The sequence below is a fragment of the Schistocerca nitens genome, chromosome 4, assembly GCF_023898315.1.
Source record: "Schistocerca nitens isolate TAMUIC-IGC-003100 chromosome 4, iqSchNite1.1, whole genome shotgun sequence".
NCBI classification, from domain to species: Eukaryota; Metazoa; Arthropoda; class Insecta; order Orthoptera; family Acrididae; genus Schistocerca; species Schistocerca nitens.
In genome coordinates this window covers 616,338,714-616,364,298 of record NC_064617.1, presented here as the reverse complement: position 1 = coordinate 616,364,298, position 25,585 = coordinate 616,338,714, and the positions used below count along the sequence as shown (strand labels likewise).

At 42.3% G+C, this 25,585-nt stretch overlaps 14 non-coding genes across 14 annotated transcripts; all 14 read right to left on the bottom strand.

The window, feature by feature from the left end:
• Positions 1-945: 945 nt before the first annotated feature.
• On the bottom strand, positions 946-1,064 carry LOC126254653 (U5 spliceosomal RNA). The gene has a single exon (XR_007546310.1). It is a non-coding gene; the product is annotated as a U5 spliceosomal RNA (small nuclear RNA).
• A 953-nt stretch (positions 1,065-2,017) lies between these two features.
• On the bottom strand, positions 2,018-2,224 carry LOC126254429 (small nucleolar RNA U3). The gene has a single exon (XR_007546118.1). It is a non-coding gene; the product is annotated as a small nucleolar RNA U3 (small nucleolar RNA).
• A 2,402-nt stretch (positions 2,225-4,626) lies between these two features.
• LOC126254652 (U5 spliceosomal RNA) lies at positions 4,627-4,745 on the bottom strand. The gene has a single exon (XR_007546309.1). It is a non-coding gene; the product is annotated as a U5 spliceosomal RNA (small nuclear RNA).
• A 953-nt stretch (positions 4,746-5,698) lies between these two features.
• LOC126254428 (small nucleolar RNA U3) lies at positions 5,699-5,905 on the bottom strand. The gene has a single exon (XR_007546117.1). It is a non-coding gene; the product is annotated as a small nucleolar RNA U3 (small nucleolar RNA).
• Positions 5,906-8,301: 2,396 nt separating this feature from the next.
• On the bottom strand, positions 8,302-8,420 carry LOC126254651 (U5 spliceosomal RNA). Its single transcript, XR_007546308.1, has one exon. It is a non-coding gene; the product is annotated as a U5 spliceosomal RNA (small nuclear RNA).
• A 953-nt stretch (positions 8,421-9,373) lies between these two features.
• On the bottom strand, positions 9,374-9,580 carry LOC126254427 (small nucleolar RNA U3). The gene has a single exon (XR_007546116.1). It is a non-coding gene; the product is annotated as a small nucleolar RNA U3 (small nucleolar RNA).
• A 2,399-nt stretch (positions 9,581-11,979) lies between these two features.
• On the bottom strand, positions 11,980-12,098 carry LOC126254650 (U5 spliceosomal RNA). The gene has a single exon (XR_007546307.1). It is a non-coding gene; the product is annotated as a U5 spliceosomal RNA (small nuclear RNA).
• Positions 12,099-13,051: 953 nt separating this feature from the next.
• Positions 13,052-13,258, bottom strand: LOC126254426 (small nucleolar RNA U3). The gene has a single exon (XR_007546115.1). It is a non-coding gene; the product is annotated as a small nucleolar RNA U3 (small nucleolar RNA).
• A 2,398-nt stretch (positions 13,259-15,656) lies between these two features.
• Positions 15,657-15,775, bottom strand: LOC126254648 (U5 spliceosomal RNA). The gene has a single exon (XR_007546306.1). It is a non-coding gene; the product is annotated as a U5 spliceosomal RNA (small nuclear RNA).
• Positions 15,776-16,728: 953 nt separating this feature from the next.
• Positions 16,729-16,935, bottom strand: LOC126254425 (small nucleolar RNA U3). Its single transcript, XR_007546114.1, has one exon. It is a non-coding gene; the product is annotated as a small nucleolar RNA U3 (small nucleolar RNA).
• A 2,395-nt stretch (positions 16,936-19,330) lies between these two features.
• Positions 19,331-19,449, bottom strand: LOC126254647 (U5 spliceosomal RNA). The gene has a single exon (XR_007546305.1). It is a non-coding gene; the product is annotated as a U5 spliceosomal RNA (small nuclear RNA).
• A 953-nt stretch (positions 19,450-20,402) lies between these two features.
• Positions 20,403-20,609, bottom strand: LOC126254423 (small nucleolar RNA U3). Its single transcript, XR_007546113.1, has one exon. It is a non-coding gene; the product is annotated as a small nucleolar RNA U3 (small nucleolar RNA).
• A 2,396-nt stretch (positions 20,610-23,005) lies between these two features.
• LOC126254646 (U5 spliceosomal RNA) lies at positions 23,006-23,124 on the bottom strand. Its single transcript, XR_007546304.1, has one exon. It is a non-coding gene; the product is annotated as a U5 spliceosomal RNA (small nuclear RNA).
• Positions 23,125-24,077: 953 nt separating this feature from the next.
• On the bottom strand, positions 24,078-24,284 carry LOC126254422 (small nucleolar RNA U3). Its single transcript, XR_007546112.1, has one exon. It is a non-coding gene; the product is annotated as a small nucleolar RNA U3 (small nucleolar RNA).
• Between the last annotated feature and the right edge of the window lie 1,301 nt (positions 24,285-25,585).

The following is a 25,585-nucleotide window of genomic DNA, read 5'->3' as shown; positions in this document are numbered from 1 at the left end:
GTATTTCATCATTTACTGACCAAAGTCTTCTCAAGCCAAGTATGCACCAGCTCTGTGTATGGCTGGGTCAATCAAGAGCCCCTATCAATTTTACTTAAAAGACAAGCAGCATCAACAACTCACAGGAGGCACTGAACATTTTTACCATTATCTGCACCACCTTCCACTGATTTATTGAAGAAGAAACTGCAAAGTCTGGCCAATTTTGTACACAAGTAATCTTGAAAACATTGGAGTCAACAGCAGATACATAGTTTCCAAGACTGTAGCAAGGAACAACCCTTCAATTTCAAGATTTATCTCTCACTGAGACACATCATACCCAAACTACACCTAGCAGGAAATTGCTACTCAATTCATTTCTAGCTATCTATGTCATATTCAACAACTGTCTCTTTCTCACCTAAATCTTCTACAAAACTGAGTACACTGTTATGAACAAAGAACCAATGCCACATTATGGCAACAAGCCAGTGCCACTAATATCCACTCTATTGAAAACAATTGAAATACTCATCCTGCCCAACTAACCACCATCTTCAGCCCAAATCTCACTCACATCATACCTACAAATCACAAACTTCTGCGGTAAAAATTATTTTGGCTTTCAAAACAAAATCTACTTATCACATACCAGTATTTATTACAAAGACAATCATTCATCATTCACTTCCAAATATCAGCTTATATGCTGTTGTGCAACTGCAGTGCAAGTAAACATTCTCAAATCATCTACAACTGAGGTACGGAAAGGGTTCACCAAGAGTTTGCAGGACAATAAATAGCTCTGCCCCCCTCTACCCCCCCCCCCTCTCTCTCTCTCTACACAATCGTCTAACACACTGCACGCCATTTCAGGCCAAACGTGATCCGCTAATTCACGCCCTTCATTCTCACAACACAATCTACCTCTTGCTACTCACATTACGTTTTACTTGTGATTGTGGCTCAGCAATAGCCGAGCACTACAAAAAATACCTTCTAGACTCATTTAATGTTCCCCTCCACGGAAATCTTTAGTAAAAGGCGAAAGATTTATTCGGTTTGAAGGGAAACCAGAGTGCCGATCAACGCCCTCACTTCAATACTTATGGCTGCTTCTCTATTACTTCTCCGCGAGAACGCCGAAAATTCTTGCCGTCTTGTCTACTTCTCTACCGTCAACAGACTTCCAGTGTCATGCAAGCACACACCCCAAACTAACTGTCAACGCTGAAATAAGTGTCTGCCAACTGTCGTCGCTATTACTCTTTAGATAACTATTTTCATCATTTCTGTCACCATTCAAGCTGCTTCATTACCTCACCTGCCGACAGATGGCAGCACGCATAATTCCTGTCGGCGACCCACCGTCCGACATACAACGTCCGACACACAACTGCCCGCACTGCTCTGCATCTAACACTAATCTCTCTCCTCCCCACCACACTCGTTCACTCAAAAAACTGACAACTAGATAGTTCTTTGTACGCAAAACTAGGCCACATCACACGCAACGTGTATGTAGATGTATGGTGCAAGGGAAATATCCCCCTGCTCCCACACAACTAATTAATACTAGTTGACAACAGAAATAAAATTTCTGTCGATAGTATTTTAACCAGTCTTATTCATTTGCGAATTTCATGCATTCCTTCTTGCAGATAACACTGCCTTGCAAATCACTCAATTCATGTTTGCTAGCCAAACGTGCTCCTCCTAAATGTTTCGTACATCATGCATTAGTGGTGATTATCGAGACTGTGTTGTGTGTCAGCTTTTTATGGTCATCAATTGCACTCTTCTTGTGTTGCTCACTCATTCTTGTAACTCAAAAGTACGTCGTTGTCATCCAAGCCTAGCACTTGGAGCAGGCCAAATCAAATGGCTCGTCCCCGTGCCACTCGAGAAACTTCCACGAGGCTTTCGTGACATGTCGCAATCGAAGTCTTTCCACAACCTGTAGCGACATTTCTGCAACGACGCGGGTCCCGATACCAACAGTATGACTTATGCTTCTAATCTATATAATAAAACCACCACTCGGAAAGCGCTATTCCCTTCCCACATCCCTCAGAATGTGGTGAACGATCATCGATTACAACCAAGATGCGATGAATCTTGATCGCAAGCCTCACGCTCAGGGAGAGTGCTACCACTCATCATCGTGGTTACGTCTACTCCAGCGTTGAACTAGAGAGAGTTGAAGACATACTACAGAAATGATCCTGTGAAGTATGATCTTGCTTGCAAGCTATCACCGCTCGCTACTTATGCCACGAGACCGTCAACACGCCCTACGAGAATACGACACATTCTTCACATTTCGCGATTTACTTATCGAAGAATTTCTTAAGCTCAGACATTCTGCAAAGAACCTACTTCTACCCTTACTTGGCCGCAATGATCTCACTCGGCTATTTTTGTGCGCTACCAGTGCTTCTTGCGTTCCGAAATGAGAGACCATTGCCTCAGGCGAGACTGTATGTAAACACCGCTTGCACCTCCGGCCGCTAGATGGGGGCCTGGGGCACATACAGTAGCTTTCTATGGCGCAAGCAGACATGCCAAATAGCCACTGAAAGAGAAACACACAAGAGGGCATTCATAGGACTCTTGTGCTTTCTTTAAAACCGCCTCTCTCTTCGAAAATTTTCGCACCGCACTAGCTTATTCACCTCACCCTAACAGTGCGAACTCTTGTCGATATTTGGCCACTTTCATGCATACTTCCTCTTTCGTTTCACTTTGCGTCTTACTTGATACCCGCCCAAGAGCTGCTGATATACAATACTCGCAATAAATGTGTTTCTCTCTGTACCTCTCGTCGCCTATCACGAGTATTGCTTCTCCTCACATGGCAATTATGAAAACACCCACAGCTAAACAAACACTTCCTTCAAGCGCCACGTCCATACTATCAATCATACACTACTAATTTCACAGCTACTTGCTCCACTAATACATTTCTTATGTCTACTGTTAAACAGATGAAGAATCAAAGTATACAACAAGTCCCTATGAACATCACTGTCAGGACATTTTACAGACCTACGCATACCATGCCAATCTTTATGCTTCAACTATGATGGCCCATGTGCTATGAATAAAGAAATTTCTCATAAAATAACAAATAATCTTACAACTATACAAATACTCCGACAAGCTCCTTACTAAAATGCTAGATGTTTAGCAATCCCCCCCATCATCTCAGAATAATCTCAAGCAGTGCTTTCATCCCATGAGCACTTCTTTGCAAACAAAACCACAAACTACTTTTTATACTAGCTTCCTTGTCACAGTGAACAGGGAACTAATGCTAGTGCCTCAGTTTACTAAAAAGCTTTTTTCGCTTGCAACATATAAACTACCAACTTGAACCTCTGGGATTTTCAAACACACACACACACACACACACACACAGAAAACTTAATTCCACAGAAATTTAGGAGTAACAGTGGTTACCTCACATTTTCATACATACTCAAATAGCTACTTCTGTGCACTTCACACAATGTTCTCATCGTGTTCCAACAGAGAACACACTAATCACTATGAATGGATTCTGGTAAAAGAGCATTAAAAAAAACGAACAGCCTGATCAAAGTGATTATCTGCACATCCTCTGCCAATAACATGTCACTCTATACCCGAGGGAAACTAAAATGCAGGGAAAGGAGCTTTGTTGTGACCACTGTGTCGGTATTTCATCATTTACTGACCAAAGTCTTCTCAAGCCAAGTATGCACCAGCTCTGTGTATGGCTGGGTCAATCAAGAGCCCCTATCAATTTTACTTAAAAGACAAGCAGCATCAACAACTCACAGGAGGCACTGAACATTTTTACCATTATCTGCACCACCTTCCACTGATTTATTGAAGAAGAAACTGCAAAGTCTGGCCAATTTTGTACACAAGTAATCTTGAAAACATTGGAGTCAACAGCAGATACATAGTTTCCAAGACTGTAGCAAGGAACAACCCTTCAATTTCAAGATTTATCTCTCACTGAGACACATCATACCCAAACTACACCTAGCAGGAAATTGCTACTCAATTCATTTCTAGCTATCTATGTCATATTCAACAACTGTCTCTTTCTCACCTAAATCTTCTACAAAACTGAGTACACTGTTATGAACAAAGAACCAATGCCACATTATGGCAACAAGCCAGTGCCACTAATATCCACTCTATTGAAAACAATTGAAATACTCATCCTGCCCAACTAACCACCATCTTCAGCCCAAATCTCACTCACATCATACCTACAAATCACAAACTTCTGCGGTAAAAATTATTTTGGCTTTCAAAACAAAATCTACTTATCACATACCAGTATTTATTACAAAGACAATCATTCATCATTCACTTCCAAATATCAGCTTATATGCTGTTGTGCAACTGCAGTGCAAGTAAACATTCTCAAATCATCTACAACTGAGGTACGGAAAGGGTTCACCAAGAGTTTGCAGGACAATAAATAGCTCTGCCCCCCTCTACCCCCCCCCCCTCTCTCTCTCTCTACACAATCGTCTAACACACTGCACGCCATTTCAGGCCAAACGTGATCCGCTAATTCACGCCCTTCATTCTCACAACACAATCTACCTCTTGCTACTCACATTACGTTTTACTTGTGATTGTGGCTCAGCAATAGCCGAGCACTACAAAAAATACCTTCTAGACTCATTTAATGTTCCCCTCCACGGAAATCTTTAGTAAAAGGCGAAAGATTTATTCGGTTTGAAGGGAAACCAGAGTGCCGATCAACGCCCTCACTTCAATACTTATGGCTGCTTCTCTATTACTTCTCCGCGAGAACGCCGAAAATTCTTGCCGTCTTGTCTACTTCTCTACCGTCAACAGACTTCCAGTGTCATGCAAGCACACACCCCAAACTAACTGTCAACGCTGAAATAAGTGTCTGCCAACTGTCGTCGCTATTACTCTTTAGATAACTATTTTCATCATTTCTGTCACCATTCAAGCTGCTTCATTACCTCACCTGCCGACAGATGGCAGCACGCATAATTCCTGTCGGCGACCCACCGTCCGACATACAACGTCCGACACACAACTGCCCGCACTGCTCTGCATCTAACACTAATCTCTCTCCTCCCCACCACACTCGTTCACTCAAAAAACTGACAACTAGATAGTTCTTTGTACGCAAAACTAGGCCACATCACACGCAACGTGTATGTAGATGTATGGTGCAAGGGAAATATCCCCCTGCTCCCACACAACTAATTAATACTAGTTGACAACAGAAATAAAATTTCTGTCGATAGTATTTGAACCAGTCTTATTCATTTGCGAATTTCATGCATTCCTTCTTGCAGATAACACTGCCTTGCAAATCACTCAATTCATGTTTGCTAGCCAAACGTGCTCCTCCTAAATGTTTCGTACATCATGCATTAGTGGTGATTATCGAGACTGTGTTGTGTGTCAGCTTTTTATGGTCATCAATTGCACTCTTCTTGTGTTGCTCACTCATTCTTGTAACTCAAAAGTACGTCGTTGTCATCCAAGCCTAGCACTTGGAGCAGGCCAAATCAAATGGCTCGTCCCCGTGCCACTCGAGAAACTTCCACGAGGCTTTCATGACATGTCGCAATCGAAGTCTTTCCACAACCTGTAGCGACATTTCTGCAACGACGCGGGTCCCGATACCAACAGTATGACTTATGCTTCTAATCTATATAATAAAACCACCACTCGGAAAGCGCTATTCCCTTCCCACATCCCTCAGAATGTGGTGAACGATCATCGATTACAACCAAGATGCGATGAATCTTGATCGCAAGCCTCACGCTCAGGGAGAGTGCTACCACTCATCATCGTGGTTACGTCTACTCCAGCGTTGAACTAGAGAGAGTTGAAGACATACTACAGAAATGATCCTGTGAAGTATGATCTTGCTTGCAAGCTATCACCGCTCGCTACTTATGCCACGAGACCGTCAACACGCCCTACGAGAATACGACACATTCTTCACATTTCGCGATTTACTTATCGAAGAATTTCTTAAGCTCAGACATTCTGCAAAGAACCTACTTCTACCCTTACTTGGCCGCAATGATCTCACTCGGCTATTTTTGTGCGCTACCAGTGCTTCTTGCGTTCCGAAATGAGAGACCATTGCCTCAGGCGAGACTGTATGTAAACACCGCTTGCACCTCCGGCCGCTAGATGGGGGCCTGGGGCACATACAGTAGCTTTCTATGGCGCAAGCAGACATGCCAAATAGCCACTGAAAGAGAAACACACAAGAGGGCATTCATAGGACTCTTGTGCTTTCTTTAAAACCGCCTCTCTCTTCGAAAATTTTCGCACCGCACTAGCTTATTCACCTCACCCTAACAGTGCGAACTCTTGTCGATATTTGGCCACTTTCATGCATACTTCCTCTTTCGTTTCACTTTGCGTCTTACTTGATACCCGCCCAAGAGCTGCTGATATACAATACTCGCAATAAATGTGTTTCTCTCTGTACCTCTCGTCGCCTATCACGAGTATTGCTTCTCCTCACATGGCAATTATGAAAACACCCACAGCTAAACAAACACTTCCTTCAAGCGCCACGTCCATACTATCAATCATACACTACTAATTTCACAGCTACTTGCTCCACTAATACATTTCTTATGTCTACTGTTAAACAGATGAAGAATCAAAGTATACAACAAGTCCCTATGAACATCACTGTCAGGACATTTTACAGACCTACGCATACCATGCCAATCTTTATGCTTCAACTATGATGGCCCATGTGCTATGAATAAAGAAATTTCTCATAAAATAACAAATAATCTTACAACTATACAAATACTCCGACAAGCTCCTTACTAAAATGCTAGATGTTTAGCAATCCCCCCCATCATCTCAGAATAATCTCAAGCAGTGCTTTCATCCCATGAGCACTTCTTTGCAAACAAAACCACAAACTACTTTTTATACTAGCTTCCTTGTCACAGTGAACAGGGAACTAATGCTAGTGCCTCAGTTTACTAAAAAGCTTTTTTCGCTTGCAACATATAAACTACCAACTTGAACCTCTGGGATTTTCAAACACACACACACACACACACACACAGAAAACTTAATTCCACAGAAATTTAGGAGTAACAGTGGTTACCTCACATTTTCATACATACTCAAATAGCTACTTCTGTGCACTTCACACAATGTTCTCATCGTGTTCCAACAGAGAACACACTAATCACTATGAATGGATTCTGGTAAAAGAGCATTAAAAAAACGAACAGCCTGATCAAAGTGATTATCTGCACATCCTCTGCCAATAACATGTCACTCTATACCCGAGGGAAACTAAAATGCAGGGAAAGGAGCTTTGTTGTGACCACTGTGTCGGTATTTCATCATTTACTGACCAAAGTCTTCTCAAGCCAAGTATGCACCAGCTCTGTGTATGGCTGGGTCAATCAAGAGCCCCTATCAATTTTACTTAAAAGACAAGCAGCATCAACAACTCACAGGAGGCACTGAACATTTTTACCATTATCTGCACCACCTTCCACTGATTTATTGAAGAAGAAACTGCAAAGTCTGGCCAATTTTGTACACAAGTAATCTTGAAAACATTGGAGTCAACAGCAGATACATAGTTTCCAAGACTGTAGCAAGGAACAACCCTTCAATTTCAAGATTTATCTCTCACTGAGACACATCATACCCAAACTACACCTAGCAGGAAATTGCTACTCAATTCATTTCTAGCTATCTATGTCATATTCAACAACTGTCTCTTTCTCACCTAAATCTTCTACAAAACTGAGTACACTGTTATGAACAAAGAACCAATGCCACATTATGGCAACAAGCCAGTGCCACTAATATCCACTCTATTGAAAACAATTGAAATACTCATCCTGCCCAACTAACCACCATCTTCAGCCCAAATCTCACTCACATCATACCTACAAATCACAAACTTCTGCGGTAAAAATTATTTTGGCTTTCAAAACAAAATCTACTTATCACATACCAGTATTTATTACAAAGACAATCATTCATCATTCACTTCCAAATATCAGCTTATATGCTGTTGTGCAACTGCAGTGCAAGTAAACATTCTCAAATCATCTACAACTGAGGTACGGAAAGGGTTCACCAAGAGTTTGCAGGACAATAAATAGCTCTGCCCCCCTCTACCCCCCCCTCTCTCTCTCTCTACACAATCGTCTAACACACTGCACGCCATTTCAGGTCAAACGTGATCCGCTAATTCACGCCCTTCATTCTCACAACACAATCTACCTCTTGCTACTCACATTACGTTTTACTTGTGATTGTGGCTCAGCAATAGCCGAGCACTACAAAAAATACCTTCTAGACTCATTTAATGTTCCCCTCCACGGAAATCTTTAGTAAAAGGCGAAAGATTTATTCGGTTTGAAGGGAAACCAGAGTGCCGATCAACGCCCTCACTTCAATACTTATGGCTGCTTCTCTATTACTTCTCCGCGAGAACGCCGAAAATTCTTGCCGTCTTGTCTACTTCTCTACCGTCAACAGACTTCCAGTGTCATGCAAGCACACACCCCAAACTAACTGTCAACGCTGAAATAAGTGTCTGCCAACTGTCGTCGCTATTACTCTTTAGATAACTATTTTCATCATTTCTGTCACCATTCAAGCTGCTTCATTACCTCACCTGCCGACAGATGGCAGCACGCATAATTCCTGTCGGCGACCCACCGTCCGACATACAACGTCCGACACACAACTGCCCGCACTGCTCTGCATCTAACACTAATCTCTCTCCTCCCCACCACACTCGTTCACTCAAAAAACTGACAACTAGATAGTTCTTTGTACGCAAAACTAGGCCACATCACACGCAACGTGTATGTAGATGTATGGTGCAAGGGAAATATCCCCCTGCTCCCACACAACTAATTAATACTAGTTGACAACAGAAATAAAATTTCTGTCGATAGTATTTGAACCAGTCTTATTCATTTGCGAATTTCATGCATTCCTTCTTGCAGATAACACTGCCTTGCAAATCACTCAATTCATGTTTGCTAGCCAAACGTGCTCCTCCTAAATGTTTCGTACATCATGCATTAGTGGTGATTATCGAGACTGTGTTGTGTGTCAGCTTTTTATGGTCATCAATTGCACTCTTCTTGTGTTGCTCACTCATTCTTGTAACTCAAAAGTACGTCGTTGTCATCCAAGCCTAGCACTTGGAGCAGGCCAAATCAAATGGCTCGTCCCCGTGCCACTCGAGAAACTTCCACGAGGCTTTCATGACATGTCGCAATCGAAGTCTTTCCACAACCTGTAGCGACATTTCTGCAACGACGCGGGTCCCGATACCAACAGTATGACTTATGCTTCTAATCTATATAATAAAACCACCACTCGGAAAGCGCTATTCCCTTCCCACATCCCTCAGAATGTGGTGAACGATCATCGATTACAACCAAGATGCGATGAATCTTGATCGCAAGCCTCACGCTCAGGGAGAGTGCTACCACTCATCATCGTGGTTACGTCTACTCCAGCGTTGAACTAGAGAGAGTTGAAGACATACTACAGAAATGATCCTGTGAAGTATGATCTTGCTTGCAAGCTATCACCGTTCGCTACTTATGCCACGAGACCGTCAACACGCCCTACGAGAATACGACACATTCTTCACATTTCGCGATTTACTTATCGAAGAATTTCTTAAGCTCAGACATTCTGCAAAGAACCTACTTCTACCCTTACTTGGCCGCAATGATCTCACTCGGCTATTTTTGTGCGCTACCAGTGCTTCTTGCGTTCCGAAATGAGAGACCATTGCCTCAGGCGAGACTGTATGTAAACACCGCTTGCACCTCCGGCCGCTAGATGGGGGCCTGGGGCACATACAGTAGCTTTCTATGGCGCAAGCAGACATGCCAAATAGCCACTGAAAGAGAAACACACAAGAGGGCATTCATAGGACTCTTGTGCTTTCTTTAAAACCGCCTCTCTCTTCGAAAATTTTCGCACCGCACTAGCTTATTCACCTCACCCTAACAGTGCGAACTCTTGTCGATATTTGGCCACTTTCATGCATACTTCCTCTTTCGTTTCACTTTGCGTCTTACTTGATACCCGCCCAAGAGCTGCTGATATACAATACTCGCAATAAATGTGTTTCTCTCTGTACCTCTCGTCGCCTATCACGAGTATTGCTTCTCCTCACATGGCAATTATGAAAACACCCACAGCTAAACAAACACTTCCTTCAAGCGCCACGTCCATACTATCAATCATACACTACTAATTTCACAGCTACTTGCTCCACTAATACATTTCTTATGTCTACTGTTAAACAGATGAAGAATCAAAGTATACAACAAGTCCCTATGAACATCACTGTCAGGACATTTTACAGACCTACGCATACCATGCCAATCTTTATGCTTCAACTATGATGGCCCATGTGCTATGAATAAAGAAATTTCTCATAAAATAACAAATAATCTTACAACTATACAAATACTCCGACAAGCTCCTTACTAAAATGCTAGATGTTTAGCAATCCCCCCCATCATCTCAGAATAATCTCAAGCAGTGCTTTCATCCCATGAGCACTTCTTTGCAAACAAAACCACAAACTACTTTTTATACTAGCTTCCTTGTCACAGTGAACAGGGAACTAATGCTAGTGCCTCAGTTTACTAAAAAGCTTTTTTCGCTTGCAACATATAAACTACCAACTTGAACCTCTGGGATTTTCAAACACACACACACACACACACACAGAAAACTTAATTCCACAGAAATTTAGGAGTAACAGTGGTTACCTCACATTTTCATACATACTCAAATAGCTACTTCTGTGCACTTCACACAATGTTCTCATCGTGTTCCAACAGAGAACACACTAATCACTATGAATGGATTCTGGTAAAAGAGCATTAAAAAAAACGAACAGCCTGATCAAAGTGATTATCTGCACATCCTCTGCCAATAACATGTCACTCTATACCCGAGGGAAACTAAAATGCAGGGAAAGGAGCTTTGTTGTGACCACTGTGTCGGTATTTCATCATTTACTGACCAAAGTCTTCTCAAGCCAAGTATGCACCAGCTCTGTGTATGGCTGGGTCAATCAAGAGCCCCTATCAATTTTACTTAAAAGACAAGCAGCATCAACAACTCACAGGAGGCACTGAACATTTTTACCATTATCTGCACCACCTTCCACTGATTTATTGAAGAAGAAACTGCAAAGTCTGGCCAATTTTGTACACAAGTAATCTTGAAAACATTGGAGTCAACAGCAGATACATAGTTTCCAAGACTGTAGCAAGGAACAACCCTTCAATTTCAAGATTTATCTCTCACTGAGACACATCATACCCAAACTACACCTAGCAGGAAATTGCTACTCAATTCATTTCTAGCTATCTATGTCATATTCAACAACTGTCTCTTTCTCACCTAAATCTTCTACAAAACTGAGTACACTGTTATGAACAAAGAACCAATGCCACATTATGGCAACAAGCCAGTGCCACTAATATCCACTCTATTGAAAACAATTGAAATACTCATCCTGCCCAACTAACCACCATCTTCAGCCCAAATCTCACTCACATCATACCTACAAATCACAAACTTCTGCGGTAAAAATTATTTTGGCTTTCAAAACAAAATCTACTTATCACATACCAGTATTTATTACAAAGACAATCATTCATCATTCACTTCCAAATATCAGCTTATATGCTGTTGTGCAACTGCAGTGCAAGTAAACATTCTCAAATCATCTACAACTGAGGTACGGAAAGGGTTCACCAAGAGTTTGCAGGACAATAAATAGCTCTGCCCCCCTCTACCCCCCCCCCCCTCTCTCTCTCTCTACACAATCGTCTAACACACTGCACGCCATTTCAGGCCAAACGTGATCCGCTAATTCACGCCCTTCATTCTCACAACACAATCTACCTCTTGCTACTCACATTACGTTTTACTTGTGATTGTGGCTCAGCAATAGCCGAGCACTACAAAAAATACCTTCTAGACTCATTTAATGTTCCCCTCCACGGAAATCTTTAGTAAAAGGCGAAAGATTTATTCGGTTTGAAGGGAAACCAGAGTGCCGATCAACGCCCTCACTTCAATACTTATGGCTGCTTCTCTATTACTTCTCCGCGAGAACGCCGAAAATTCTTGCCGTCTTGTCTACTTCTCTACCGTCAACAGACTTCCAGTGTCATGCAAGCACACACCCCAAACTAACTGTCAACGCTGAAATAAGTGTCTGCCAACTGTCGTCGCTATTACTCTTTAGATAACTATTTTCATCATTTCTGTCACCATTCAAGCTGCTTCATTACCTCACCTGCCGACAGATGGCAGCACGCATAATTCCTGTCGGCGACCCACCGTCCGACATACAACGTCCGACACACAACTGCCCGCACTGCTCTGCATCTAACACTAATCTCTCTCCTCCCCACCACACTCGTTCACTCAAAAAACTGACAACTAGATAGTTCTTTGTACGCAAAACTAGGCCACATCACACGCAACGTGTATGTAGATGTATGGTGCAAGGGAAATATCCCCCTGCTCCCACACAACTAATTAATACTAGTTGACAACAGAAATAAAATTTCTGTCGATAGTATTTGAACCAGTCTTATTCATTTGCGAATTTCATGCATTCCTTCTTGCAGATAACACTGCCTTGCAAATCACTCAATTCATGTTTGCTAGCCAAACGTGCTCCTCCTAAATGTTTCGTACATCATGCATTAGTGGTGATTATCGAGACTGTGTTGTGTGTCAGCTTTTTATGGTCATCAATTGCACTCTTCTTGTGTTGCTCACTCATTCTTGTAACTCAAAAGTACGTCGTTGTCATCCAAGCCTAGCACTTGGAGCAGGCCAAATCAAATGGCTCGTCCCCGTGCCACTCGAGAAACTTCCACGAGGCTTTCATGACATGTCGCAATCGAAGTCTTTCCACAACCTGTAGCGACATTTCTGCAACGACGCGGGTCCCGATACCAACAGTATGACTTATGCTTCTAATCTATATAATAAAACCACCACTCGGAAAGCGCTATTCCCTTCCCACATCCCTCAGAATGTGGTGAACGATCATCGATTACAACCAAGATGCGATGAATCTTGATCGCAAGCCTCACGCTCAGGGAGAGTGCTACCACTCATCATCGTGGTTACGTCTACTCCAGCGTTGAACTAGAGAGAGTTGAAGACATACTACAGAAATGATCCTGTGAAGTATGATCTTGCTTGCAAGCTATCACCGCTCGCTACTTATGCCACGAGACCGTCAACACGCCCTACGAGAATACGACACATTCTTCACATTTCGCGATTTACTTATCGAAGAATTTCTTAAGCTCAGACATTCTGCAAAGAACCTACTTCTACCCTTACTTGGCCGCAATGATCTCACTCGGCTATTTTTGTGCGCTACCAGTGCTTCTTGCGTTCCGAAATGAGAGACCATTGCCTCAGGCGAGACTGTATGTAAACACCGCTTGCACCTCCGGCCGCTAGATGGGGGCCTGGGGCACATACAGTAGCTTTCTATGGCGCAAGCAGACATGCCAAATAGCCACTGAAAGAGAAACACACAAGAGGGCATTCATAGGACTCTTGTGCTTTCTTTAAAACCGCCTCTCTCTTCGAAAATTTTCGCACCGCACTAGCTTATTCACCCCACCCTAACAGTGCGAACTCTTGTCGATATTTGGCCACTTTCATGCATACTTCCTCTTTCGTTTCACTTTGCGTCTTACTTGATACCCGCCCAAGAGCTGCTGATATACAATACTCGCAATAAATGTGTTTCTCTCTGTACCTCTCGTCGCCTATCACGAGTATTGCTTCTCCTCACATGGCAATTATGAAAACACCCACAGCTAAACAAACACTTCCTTCAAGCGCCACGTCCATACTATCAATCATACACTACTAATTTCACAGCTACTTGCTCCACTAATACATTTCTTATGTCTACTGTTAAACAGATGAAGAATCAAAGTATACAACAAGTCCCTATGAACATCACTGTCAGGACATTTTACAGACCTACGCATACCATGCCAATCTTTATGCTTCAACTATGATGGCCCATGTGCTATGAATAAAGAAATTTCTCATAAAATAACAAATAATCTTACAACTATACAAATACTCCGACAAGCTCCTTACTAAAATGCTAGATGTTTAGCAATCCCCCCCATCATCTCAGAATAATCTCAAGCAGTGCTTTCATCCCATGAGCACTTCTTTGCAAACAAAACCACAAACTACTTTTTATACTAGCTTCCTTGTCACAGTGAACAGGGAACTAATGCTAGTGCCTCAGTTTACTAAAAAGCTTTTTTCGCTTGCAACATATAAACTACCAACTTGAACCTCTGGGATTTTCAAACACACACACACACACACACACACACAGAAAACTTAATTCCACAGAAATTTAGGAGTAACAGTGGTTACCTCACATTTTCATACATACTCAAATAGCTACTTCTGTGCACTTCACACAATGTTCTCATCGTGTTCCAACAGAGAACACACTAATCACTATGAATGGATTCTGGTAAAAGAGCATTAAAAAAACGAACAGCCTGATCAAAGTGATTATCTGCACATCCTCTGCCAATAACATGTCACTCTATACCCGAGGGAAACTAAAATGCAGGGAAAGGAGCTTTGTTGTGACCACTGTGTCGGTATTTCATCATTTACTGACCAAAGTCTTCTCAAGCCAAGTATGCACCAGCTCTGTGTATGGCTGGGTCAATCAAGAGCCCCTATCAATTTTACTTAAAAGACAAGCAGCATCAACAACTCACAGGAGGCACTGAACATTTTTACCATTATCTGCACCACCTTCCACTGATTTATTGAAGAAGAAACTGCAAAGTCTGGCCAATTTTGTACACAAGTAATCTTGAAAACATTGGAGTCAACAGCAGATACATAGTTTCCAAGACTGTAGCAAGGAACAACCCTTCAATTTCAAGATTTATCTCTCACTGAGACACATCATACCCAAACTACACCTAGCAGGAAATTGCTACTCAATTCATTTCTAGCTATCTATGTCATATTCAACAACTGTCTCTTTCTCACCTAAATCTTCTACAAAACTGAGTACACTGTTATGAACAAAGAACCAATGCCACATTATGGCAACAAGCCAGTGCCACTAATATCCACTCTATTGAAAACAATTGAAATACTCATCCTGCCCAACTAACCACCATCTTCAGCCCAAATCTCACTCACATCATACCTACAAATCACAAACTTCTGCGGTAAAAATTATTTTGGCTTTCAAAACAAAATCTACTTATCACATACCAGTATTTATTACAAAGACAATCATTCATCATTCACTTCCAAATATCAGCTTATATGCTGTTGTGCAACTGCAGTGCAAGTAAACATTCTCAAATCATCTACAACTGAGGTACGGAAAGGGTTCACCAAGAGTTTGCAGGACAATAAATAGCTCTGCCCCCCTCTACCCCCCCCTCTCTCTCTCTCTACACAATCGTCTAACACACTGCACGCCATTTCAGGCCAAACGTGATCCGCTAATTCACGCCCTTCATTCTCACAACACAATCTACCTCTTGCTACTCACATTACGTTTTACTTGTGATTGTGGCTCAGCAATAGCCGAGCACTACAAAAAATACCTTCTAGACTCATTTAATGTTCCCCTCCACGGAAATCTTTAGTAAAAGGCGAAAGATTTATTCGGTTTGAAGGGAAACCAGAGTGCCGATCAACGCCCTCACTTCAATACTTATGGCTGCTTCTCTATTACTTCTCCGCGAGAACGCCGAAAATTCTTGCCGTCTTGTCTACTTCTCTACCGTCAACAGACTTCCAGTGTCATGCAAGCACACACCCCAAACTAACTGTCAACGCTGAAATAAGTGTCTGCCAACTGTCGTCGCTATTACTCTTTAGATAACTATTTTCATCATTTCTGTCACCATTCAAGCTGCTTCATTACCTCACCTGCCGACAGATGGCAGCACGCATAATTCCTGTCGGCGACCCACCGTCCGACATACAACGTCCGACACACAACTGCCCGCACTGCTCTGCATCTAACACTAATCTCTCTCCTCCCCACCACACTCGTTCACTCAAAAAACTGACAACTAGATAGTTCTTTGTACGCAAAACTAGGCCACATCACACGCAACGTGTATGTAGATGTATGGTGCAAGGGAAATATCCCCCTGCTCCCACACAACTAATTAATACTAGTTGACAACAGAAATAAAATTTCTGTCGATAGTATTTGAACCAGTCTTATTCATTTGCGAATTTCATGCATTCCTTCTTGCAGATAACACTGCCTTGCAAATCACTCAATTCATGTTTGCTAGCCAAACGTGCTCCTCCTAAATGTTTCGTACATCATGCATTAGTGGTGATTATCGAGACTGTGTTGTGTGTCAGCTTTTTATGGTCATCAATTGCACTCTTCTTGTGTTGCTCACTCATTCTTGTAACTCAAAAGTACGTCGTTGTCATCCAAGCCTAGCACTTGGAGCAGGCCAAATCAAATGGCTCGTCCCCGTGCCACTCGAGAAACTTCCACGAGGCTTTCATGACATGTCGCAATCGAAGTCTTTCCACAACCTGTAGCGACATTTCTGCAACGACGCGGGTCCCGATACCAACAGTATGACTTATGCTTCTAATCTATATAATAAAACCACCACTCGGAAAGCGCTATTCCCTTCCCACATCCCTCAGAATGTGGTGAACGATCATCGATTACAACCAAGATGCGATGAATCTTGATCGCAAGCCTCACGCTCAGGGAGAGTGCTACCACTCATCATCGTGGTTACGTCTACTCCAGCGTTGAACTAGAGAGAGTTGAAGACATACTACAGAAATGATCCTGTGAAGTATGATCTTGCTTGCAAGCTATCACCGCTCGCTACTTATGCCACGAGACCGTCAACACGCCCTACGAGAATACGACACATTCTTCACATTTCGCGATTTACTTATCGAAGAATTTCTTAAGCTCAGACATTCTGCAAAGAACCTACTTCTACCCTTACTTGGCCGCAATGATCTCACTCGGCTATTTTTGTGCGCTACCAGTGCTTCTTGCGTTCCGAAATGAGAGACCATTGCCTCAGGCGAGACTGTATGTAAACACCGCTTGCACCTCCGGCCGCTAGATGGGGGCCTGGGGCACATACAGTAGCTTTCTATGGCGCAAGCAGACATGCCAAATAGCCACTGAAAGAGAAACACACAAGAGGGCATTCATAGGACTCTTGTGCTTTCTTTAAAACCGCCTCTCTCTTCGAAAATTTTCGCACCGCACTAGCTTATTCACCTCACCCTAACAGTGCGAACTCTTGTCGATATTTGGCCACTTTCATGCATACTTCCTCTTTCGTTTCACTTTGCGTCTTACTTGATACCCGCCCAAGAGCTGCTGATATACAATACTCGCAATAAATGTGTTTCTCTCTGTACCTCTCGTCGCCTATCACGAGTATTGCTTCTCCTCACATGGCAATTATGAAAACACCCACAGCTAAACAAACACTTCCTTCAAGCGCCACGTCCATACTATCAATCATACACTACTAATTTCACAGCTACTTGCTCCACTAATACATTTCTTATGTCTACTGTTAAACAGATGAAGAATCAAAGTATACAACAAGTCCCTATGAACATCACTGTCAGGACATTTTACAGACCTACGCATACCATGCCAATCTTTATGCTTCAACTATGATGGCCCATGTGCTATGAATAAAGAAATTTCTCATAAAATAACAAATAATCTTACAACTATACAAATACTCCGACAAGCTCCTTACTAAAATGCTAGATGTTTAGCAATCCCCCCCATCATCTCAGAATAATCTCAAGCAGTGCTTTCATCCCATGAGCACTTCTTTGCAAACAAAACCACAAACTACTTTTTATACTAGCTTCCTTGTCACAGTGAACAGGGAACTAATGCTAGTGCCTCAGTTTACTAAAAAGCTTTTTTCGCTTGCAACATATAAACTACCAACTTGAACCTCTGGGATTTTCAAACACACACACACACACACACACAGAAAACTTAATTCCACAGAAATTTAGGAGTAACAGTGGTTACCTCACATTTTCATACATACTCAAATAGCTACTTCTGTGCACTTCACACAATGTTCTCATCGTGTTCCAACAGAGAACACACTAATCACTATGAATGGATTCTGGTAAAAGAGCATTAAAAAAACGAACAGCCTGATCAAAGTGATTATCTGCACATCCTCTGCCAATAACATGTCACTCTATACCCGAGGGAAACTAAAATGCAGGGAAAGGAGCTTTGTTGTGACCACTGTGTCGGTATTTCATCATTTACTGACCAAAGTCTTCTCAAGCCAAGTATGCACCAGCTCTGTGTATGGCTGGGTCAATCAAGAGCCCCTATCAATTTTACTTAAAAGACAAGCAGCATCAACAACTCACAGGAGGCACTGAACATTTTTACCATTATCTGCACCACCTTCCACTGATTTATTGAAGAAGAAACTGCAAAGTCTGGCCAATTTTGTACACAAGTAATCTTGAAAACATTGGAGTCAACAGCAGATACATAGTTTCCAAGACTGTAGCAAGGAACAACCCTTCAATTTCAAGATTTATCTCTCACTGAGACACATCATACCCAAACTACACCTAGCAGGAAATTGCTACTCAATTCATTTCTAGCTATCTATGTCATATTCAACAACTGTCTCTTTCTCACCTAAATCTTCTACAAAACTGAGTACACTGTTATGAACAAAGAACCAATGCCACATTATGGCAACAAGCCAGTGCCACTAATATCCACTCTATTGAAAACAATTGAAATACTCATCCTGCCCAACTAACCACCATCTTCAGCCCAAATCTCACTCACATCATACCTACAAATCACAAACTTCTGCGGTAAAAATTATTTTGGCTTTCAAAACAAAATCTACTTATCACATACCAGTATTTATTACAAAGACAATCATTCATCATTCACTTCCAAATATCAGCTTATATGCTGTTGTGCAACTGCAGTGCAAGTAAACATTCTCAAATCATCTACAACTGAGGTACGGAAAGGGTTCACCAAGAGTTTGCAGGACAATAAATAGCTCTGCCCCCCTCTACCCCCCCCCTCTCTCTCTCTCTACACAATCGTCTAACACACTGCACGCCATTTCAGGCCAAACGTGATCCGCTAATTCACGCCCTTCATTCTCACAACACAATCTACCTCTTGCTACTCACATTACGTTTTACTTGTGATTGTGGCTCAGCAATAGCCGAGCACTACAAAAAATACCTTCTAGACTCATTTAATGTTCCCCTCCACGGAAATCTTTAGTAAAAGGCGAAAGATTTATTCGGTTTGAAGGGAAACCAGAGTGCCGATCAACGCCCTCACTTCAATACTTATGGCTGCTTCTCTATTACTTCTCCGCGAGAACGCCGAAAATTCTTGCCGTCTTGTCTACTTCTCTACCGTCAACAGACTTCCAGTGTCATGCAAGCACACACCCCAAACTAACTGTCAACGCTGAAATAAGTGTCTGCCAACTGTCGTCGCTATTACTCTTTAGATAACTATTTTCATCATTTCTGTCACCATTCAAGCTGCTTCATTACCTCACCTGCCGACAGATGGCAGCACGCATAATTCCTGTCGGCGACCCACCGTCCGACATACAACGTCCGACACACAACTGCCCGCACTGCTCTGCATCTAACACTAATCTCTCTCCTCCCCACCACACTCGTTCACTCAAAAAACTGACAACTAGATAGTTCTTTGTACGCAAAACTAGGCCACATCACACGCAACGTGTATGTAGATGTATGGTGCAAGGGAAATATCCCCCTGCTCCCACACAACTAATTAATACTAGTTGACAACAGAAATAAAATTTCTGTCGATAGTATTTGAACCAGTCTTATTCATTTGCGAATTTCATGCATTCCTTCTTGCAGATAACACTGCCTTGCAAATCACTCAATTCATGTTTGCTAGCCAAACGTGCTCCTCCTAAATGTTTCGTACATCATGCATTAGTGGTGATTATCGAGACTGTGTTGTGTGTCAGCTTTTTATGGTCATCAATTGCACTCTTCTTGTGTTGCTCACTCATTCTTGTAACTCAAAAGTACGTCGTTGTCATCCAAGCCTAGCACTTGGAGCAGGCCAAATCAAATGGCTCGTCCCCGTGCCACTCGAGAAACTTCCACGAGGCTTTCATGACATGTCGCAATCGAAGTCTTTCCACAACCTGTAGCGACATTTCTGCAACGACGCGGGTCCCGATACCAACAGTATGACTTATGCTTCTAATCTATATAATAAAACCACCACTCGGAAAGCGCTATTCCCTTCCCACATCCCTCAGAATGTGGTGAACGATCATCGATTACAACCAAGATGCGATGAATCTTGATCGCAAGCCTCACGCTCAGGGAGAGTGCTACCACTCATCATCGTGGTTACGTCTACTCCAGCGTTGAACTAGAGAGAGTTGAAGACATACTACAGAAATGATCCTGTGAAGTATGATCTTGCTTGCAAGCTATCACCGCTCGCTACTTATGCCACGAGACCGTCAACACGCCCTACGAGAATACGACACATTCTTCACATTTCGCGATTTACTTATCGAAGAATTTCTTAAGCTCAGACATTCTGCAAAGAACCTACTTCTACCCTTACTTGGCCGCAATGATCTCACTCGGCTATTTTTGTGCGCTACCAGTGCTTCTTGCGTTCCGAAATGAGAGACCATTGCCTCAGGCGAGACTGTATGTAAACACCGCTTGCACCTCCGGCCGCTAGATGGGGGCCTGGGGCACATACAGTAGCTTTCTATGGCGCAAGCAGACATGCCAAATAGCCACTGAAAGAGAAACACACAAGAGGGCATTCATAGGACTCTTGTGCTTTCTTTAAAACCGCCTCTCTCTTCGAAAATTTTCGCACCGCACTAGCTTATTCACCTCACCCTAACAGTGCGAACTCTTGTCGATATTTGGCCACTTTCATGCATACTTCCTCTTTCGTTTCACTTTGCGTCTTACTTGATACCCGCCCAAGAGCTGCTGATATACAATACTCGCAATAAATGTGTTTCTCTCTGTACCTCTCGTCGCCTATCACGAGTATTGCTTCTCCTCACATGGCAATTATGAAAACACCCACAGCTAAACAAACACTTCCTTCAAGCGCCACGTCCATACTATCAATCATACACTACTAATTTCACAGCTACTTGCTCCACTAATACATTTCTTATGTCTACTGTTAAACAGATGAAGAATCAAAGTATACAACAAGTCCCTATGAACATCACTGTCAGGACATTTTACAGACCTACGCATACCATGCCAATCTTTATGCTTCAACTATGATGGCCCATGTGCTATGAATAAAGAAATTTCTCATAAAATAACAAATAATCTTACAACTATACAAATACTCCGACAAGCTCCTTACTAAAATGCTAGATGTTTAGCAATCCCCCCCATCATCTCAGAATAATCTCAAGCAGTGCTTTCATCCCATGAGCACTTCTTTGCAAACAAAACCACAAACTACTTTTTATACTAGCTTCCTTGTCACAGTGAACAGGGAACTAATGCTAGTGCCTCAGTTTACTAAAAAGCTTTTTTCGCTTGCAACATATAAACTACCAACTTGAACCTCTGGGATTTTCACACACACACACACACACACACACAGAAAACTTAATTCCACAGAAATTTAGGAGTAACAGTGGTTACCTCACATTTTCATACATACTCAAATAGCTACTTCTGTGCACTTCACACAATGTTCTCATCGTGTTCCAACAGAGAACACACTAATCACTATGAATGGATTCTGGTAAAAGAGCATTAAAAAAACGAACAGCCTGATCAAAGTGATTATCTGCACATCCTCTGCCAATAACATGTCACTCTATACCCGAGGGAAACTAAAATGCAGGGAAAGGAGCTTTGTTGTGACCACTGTGTCGGTATTTCATCATTTACTGACCAAAGTCTTCTCAAGCCAAGTATGCACCAGCTCTGTGTATGGCTGGGTCAATCAAGAGCCCCTATCAATTTTACTTAAAAGACAAGCAGCATCAACAACTCACAGGAGGCACTGAACATTTTTACCATTATCTGCACCACCTTCCACTGATTTATTGAAGAAGAAACTGCAAAGTCTGGCCAATTTTGTACACAAGTAATCTTGAAAACATTGGAGTCAACAGCAGATACATAGTTTCCAAGACTGTAGCAAGGAACAACCCTTCAATTTCAAGATTTATCTCTCACTGAGACACATCATACCCAAACTACACCTAGCAGGAAATTGCTACTCAATTCATTTCTAGCTATCTATGTCATATTCAACAACTGTCTCTTTCTCACCTAAATCTTCTACAAAACTGAGTACACTGTTATGAACAAAGAACCAATGCCACATTATGGCAACAAGCCAGTGCCACTAATATCCACTCTATTGAAAACAATTGAAATACTCATCCTGCCCAACTAACCACCATCTTCAGCCCAAATCTCACTCACATCATACCTACAAATCACAAACTTCTGCGGTAAAAATTATTTTGGCTTTCAAAACAAAATCTACTTATCACATACCAGTATTTATTACAAAGACAATCATTCATCATTCACTTCCAAATATCAGCTTATATGCTGTTGTGCAACTGCAGTGCAAGTAAACATTCTCAAATCATCTACAACTGAGGTACGGAAAGGGTTCACCAAGAGTTTGCAGGACAATAAATAGCTCTGCCCCCCTCTACCCCCCCCCCTCTCTCTCTCTCTACACAATCGTCTAACACACTGCACGCCATTTCAGGCCAAACGTGATCCGCTAATTCACGCCCTTCATTCTCACAACACAATCTACCTCTTGCTACTCACATTACGTTTTACTTGTGATTGTGGCTCAGCAATAGCCGAGCACTACAAAAAATACCTTCTAGACTCATTTAATGTTCCCCTCCACGGAAATCTTTAGTAAAAGGCGAAAGATTTATTCGGTTTGAAGGGAAACCAGAGTGCCGATCAACGCCCTCACTTCAATACTTATGGCTGCTTCTCTATTACTTCTCCGCGAGAACGCCGAAAATTCTTGCCGTCTTGTCTACTTCTCTACCGTCAACAGACTTCCAGTGTCATGCAAGCACACACCCCAAACTAACTGTCAACGCTGAAATAAGTGTCTGCCAACTGTCGTCGCTATTACTCTTTAGATAACTATTTTCATCATTTCTGTCACCATTCAAGCTGCTTCATTACCTCACCTGCCGACAGATGGCAGCACGCATAATTCCTGTCGGCGACCCACCGTCCGACATACAACGTCCGACACACAACTGCCCGCACTGCTCTGCATCTAACACTAATCTCTCTCCTCCCCACCACACTCGTTCACTCAAAAAACTGACAACTAGATAGTTCTTTGTACGCAAAACTAGGCCACATCACACGCAACGTGTATGTAGATGTATGGTGCAAGGGAAATATCCCCCTGCTCCCACACAACTAATTAATACTAGTTGACAACAGAAATAAAATTTCTGTCGATAGTATTTGAACCAGTCTTATTCATTTGCGAATTTCATGCATTCCTTCTTGCAGATAACACTGCCTTGCAAATCACTCAATTCATGTTTGCTAGCCAAACGTGCTCCTCCTAAATGTTTCGTACATCATGCATTAGTGGTGATTATCGAGACTGTGTTGTGTGTCAGCTTTTTATGGTCATCAATTGCACTCTTCTTGTGTTGCTCACTCATTCTTGTAACTCAAAAGTACGTCGTTGTCATCCAAGCCTAGCACTTGGAGCAGGCCAAATCAAATGGCTCGTCCCCGTGCCACTCGAGAAACTTCCACGAGGCTTTCATGACATGTCGCAATCGAAGTCTTTCCACAACCTGTAGCGACATTTCTGCAACGACGCGGGTCCCGATACCAACAGTATGACTTATGCTTCTAATCTATATAATAAAACCACCACTCGGAAAGCGCTATTCCCTTCCCACATCCCTCAGAATGTGGTGAACGATCATCGATTACAACCAAGATGCGATGAATCTTGATCGCAAGCCTCACGCTCAGGGAGAGTGCTACCACTCATCATCGTGGTTACGTCTACTCCAGCGTTGAACTAGAGAGAGTTGAAGACATACTACAGAAATGATCCTGTGAAGTATGATCTTGCTTGCAAGCTATCACCGCTCGCTACTTATGCCACGAGACCGTCAACACGCCCTACGAGAATACGACACATTCTTCACATTTCGCGATTTACTTATCGAAGAATTTCTTAAGCTCAGACATTCTGCAAAGAACCTACTTCTACCCTTACTTGGCCGCAATGATCTCACTCGGCTATTTTTGTGCGCTACCAGTGCTTCTTGCGTTCCGAAATGAGAGACCATTGCCTCAGGCGAGACTGTATGTAAACACCGCTTGCACCTCCGGCCGCTAGATGGGGGCCTGGGGCACATACAGTAGCTTTCTATGGCGCAAGCAGACATGCCAAATAGCCACTGAAAGAGAAACACACAAGAGGGCATTCATAGGACTCTTGTGCTTTCTTTAAAACCGCCTCTCTCTTCGAAAATTTTCGCACCGCACTAGCTTATTCACCTCACCCTAACAGTGCGAACTCTTGTCGATATTTGGCCACTTTCATGCATACTTCCTCTTTCGTTTCACTTTGCGTCTTACTTGATACCCGCCCAAGAGCTGCTGATATACAATACTCGCAATAAATGTGTTTCTCTCTGTACCTCTCGTCGCCTATCACGAGTATTGCTTCTCCTCACATGGCAATTATGAAAACACCCACAGCTAAACAAACACTTCCTTCAAGCGCCACGTCCATACTATCAATCATACACTACTAATTTCACAGCTACTTGCTCCACTAATACATTTCTTATGTCTACTGTTAAACAGATGAAGAATCAAAGTATACAACAAGTCCCTATGAACATCACTGTCAGGACATTTTACAGACCTACGCATACCATGCCAATCTTTATGCTTCAACTATGATGGCCCATGTGCTATGAATAAAGAAATTTCTCATAAAATAACAAATAATCTTACAACTATACAAATACTCCGACAAGCTCCTTACTAAAATGCTAGATGTTTAGCAATCCCCCCCATCATCTCAGAATAATCTCAAGCAGTGCTTTCATCCCATGAGCACTTCTTTGCAAACAAAACCACAAACTACTTTTTATACTAGCTTCCTTGTCACAGTGAACAGGGAACTAATGCTAGTGCCTCAGTTTACTAAAAAGCTTTTTTCGCTTGCAACATATAAACTACCAACTTGAACCTCTGGGATTTTCAAACACACACACACACACACAGAAAACTTAATTCCACAGAAATTTAGGAGTAACAGTGGTTACCTCACATTTTCATACATACTCAAATAGCTACTTCTGTGCACTTCACACAATGTTCTCATCGTGTTCCAACAGAGAACACACTAATCACT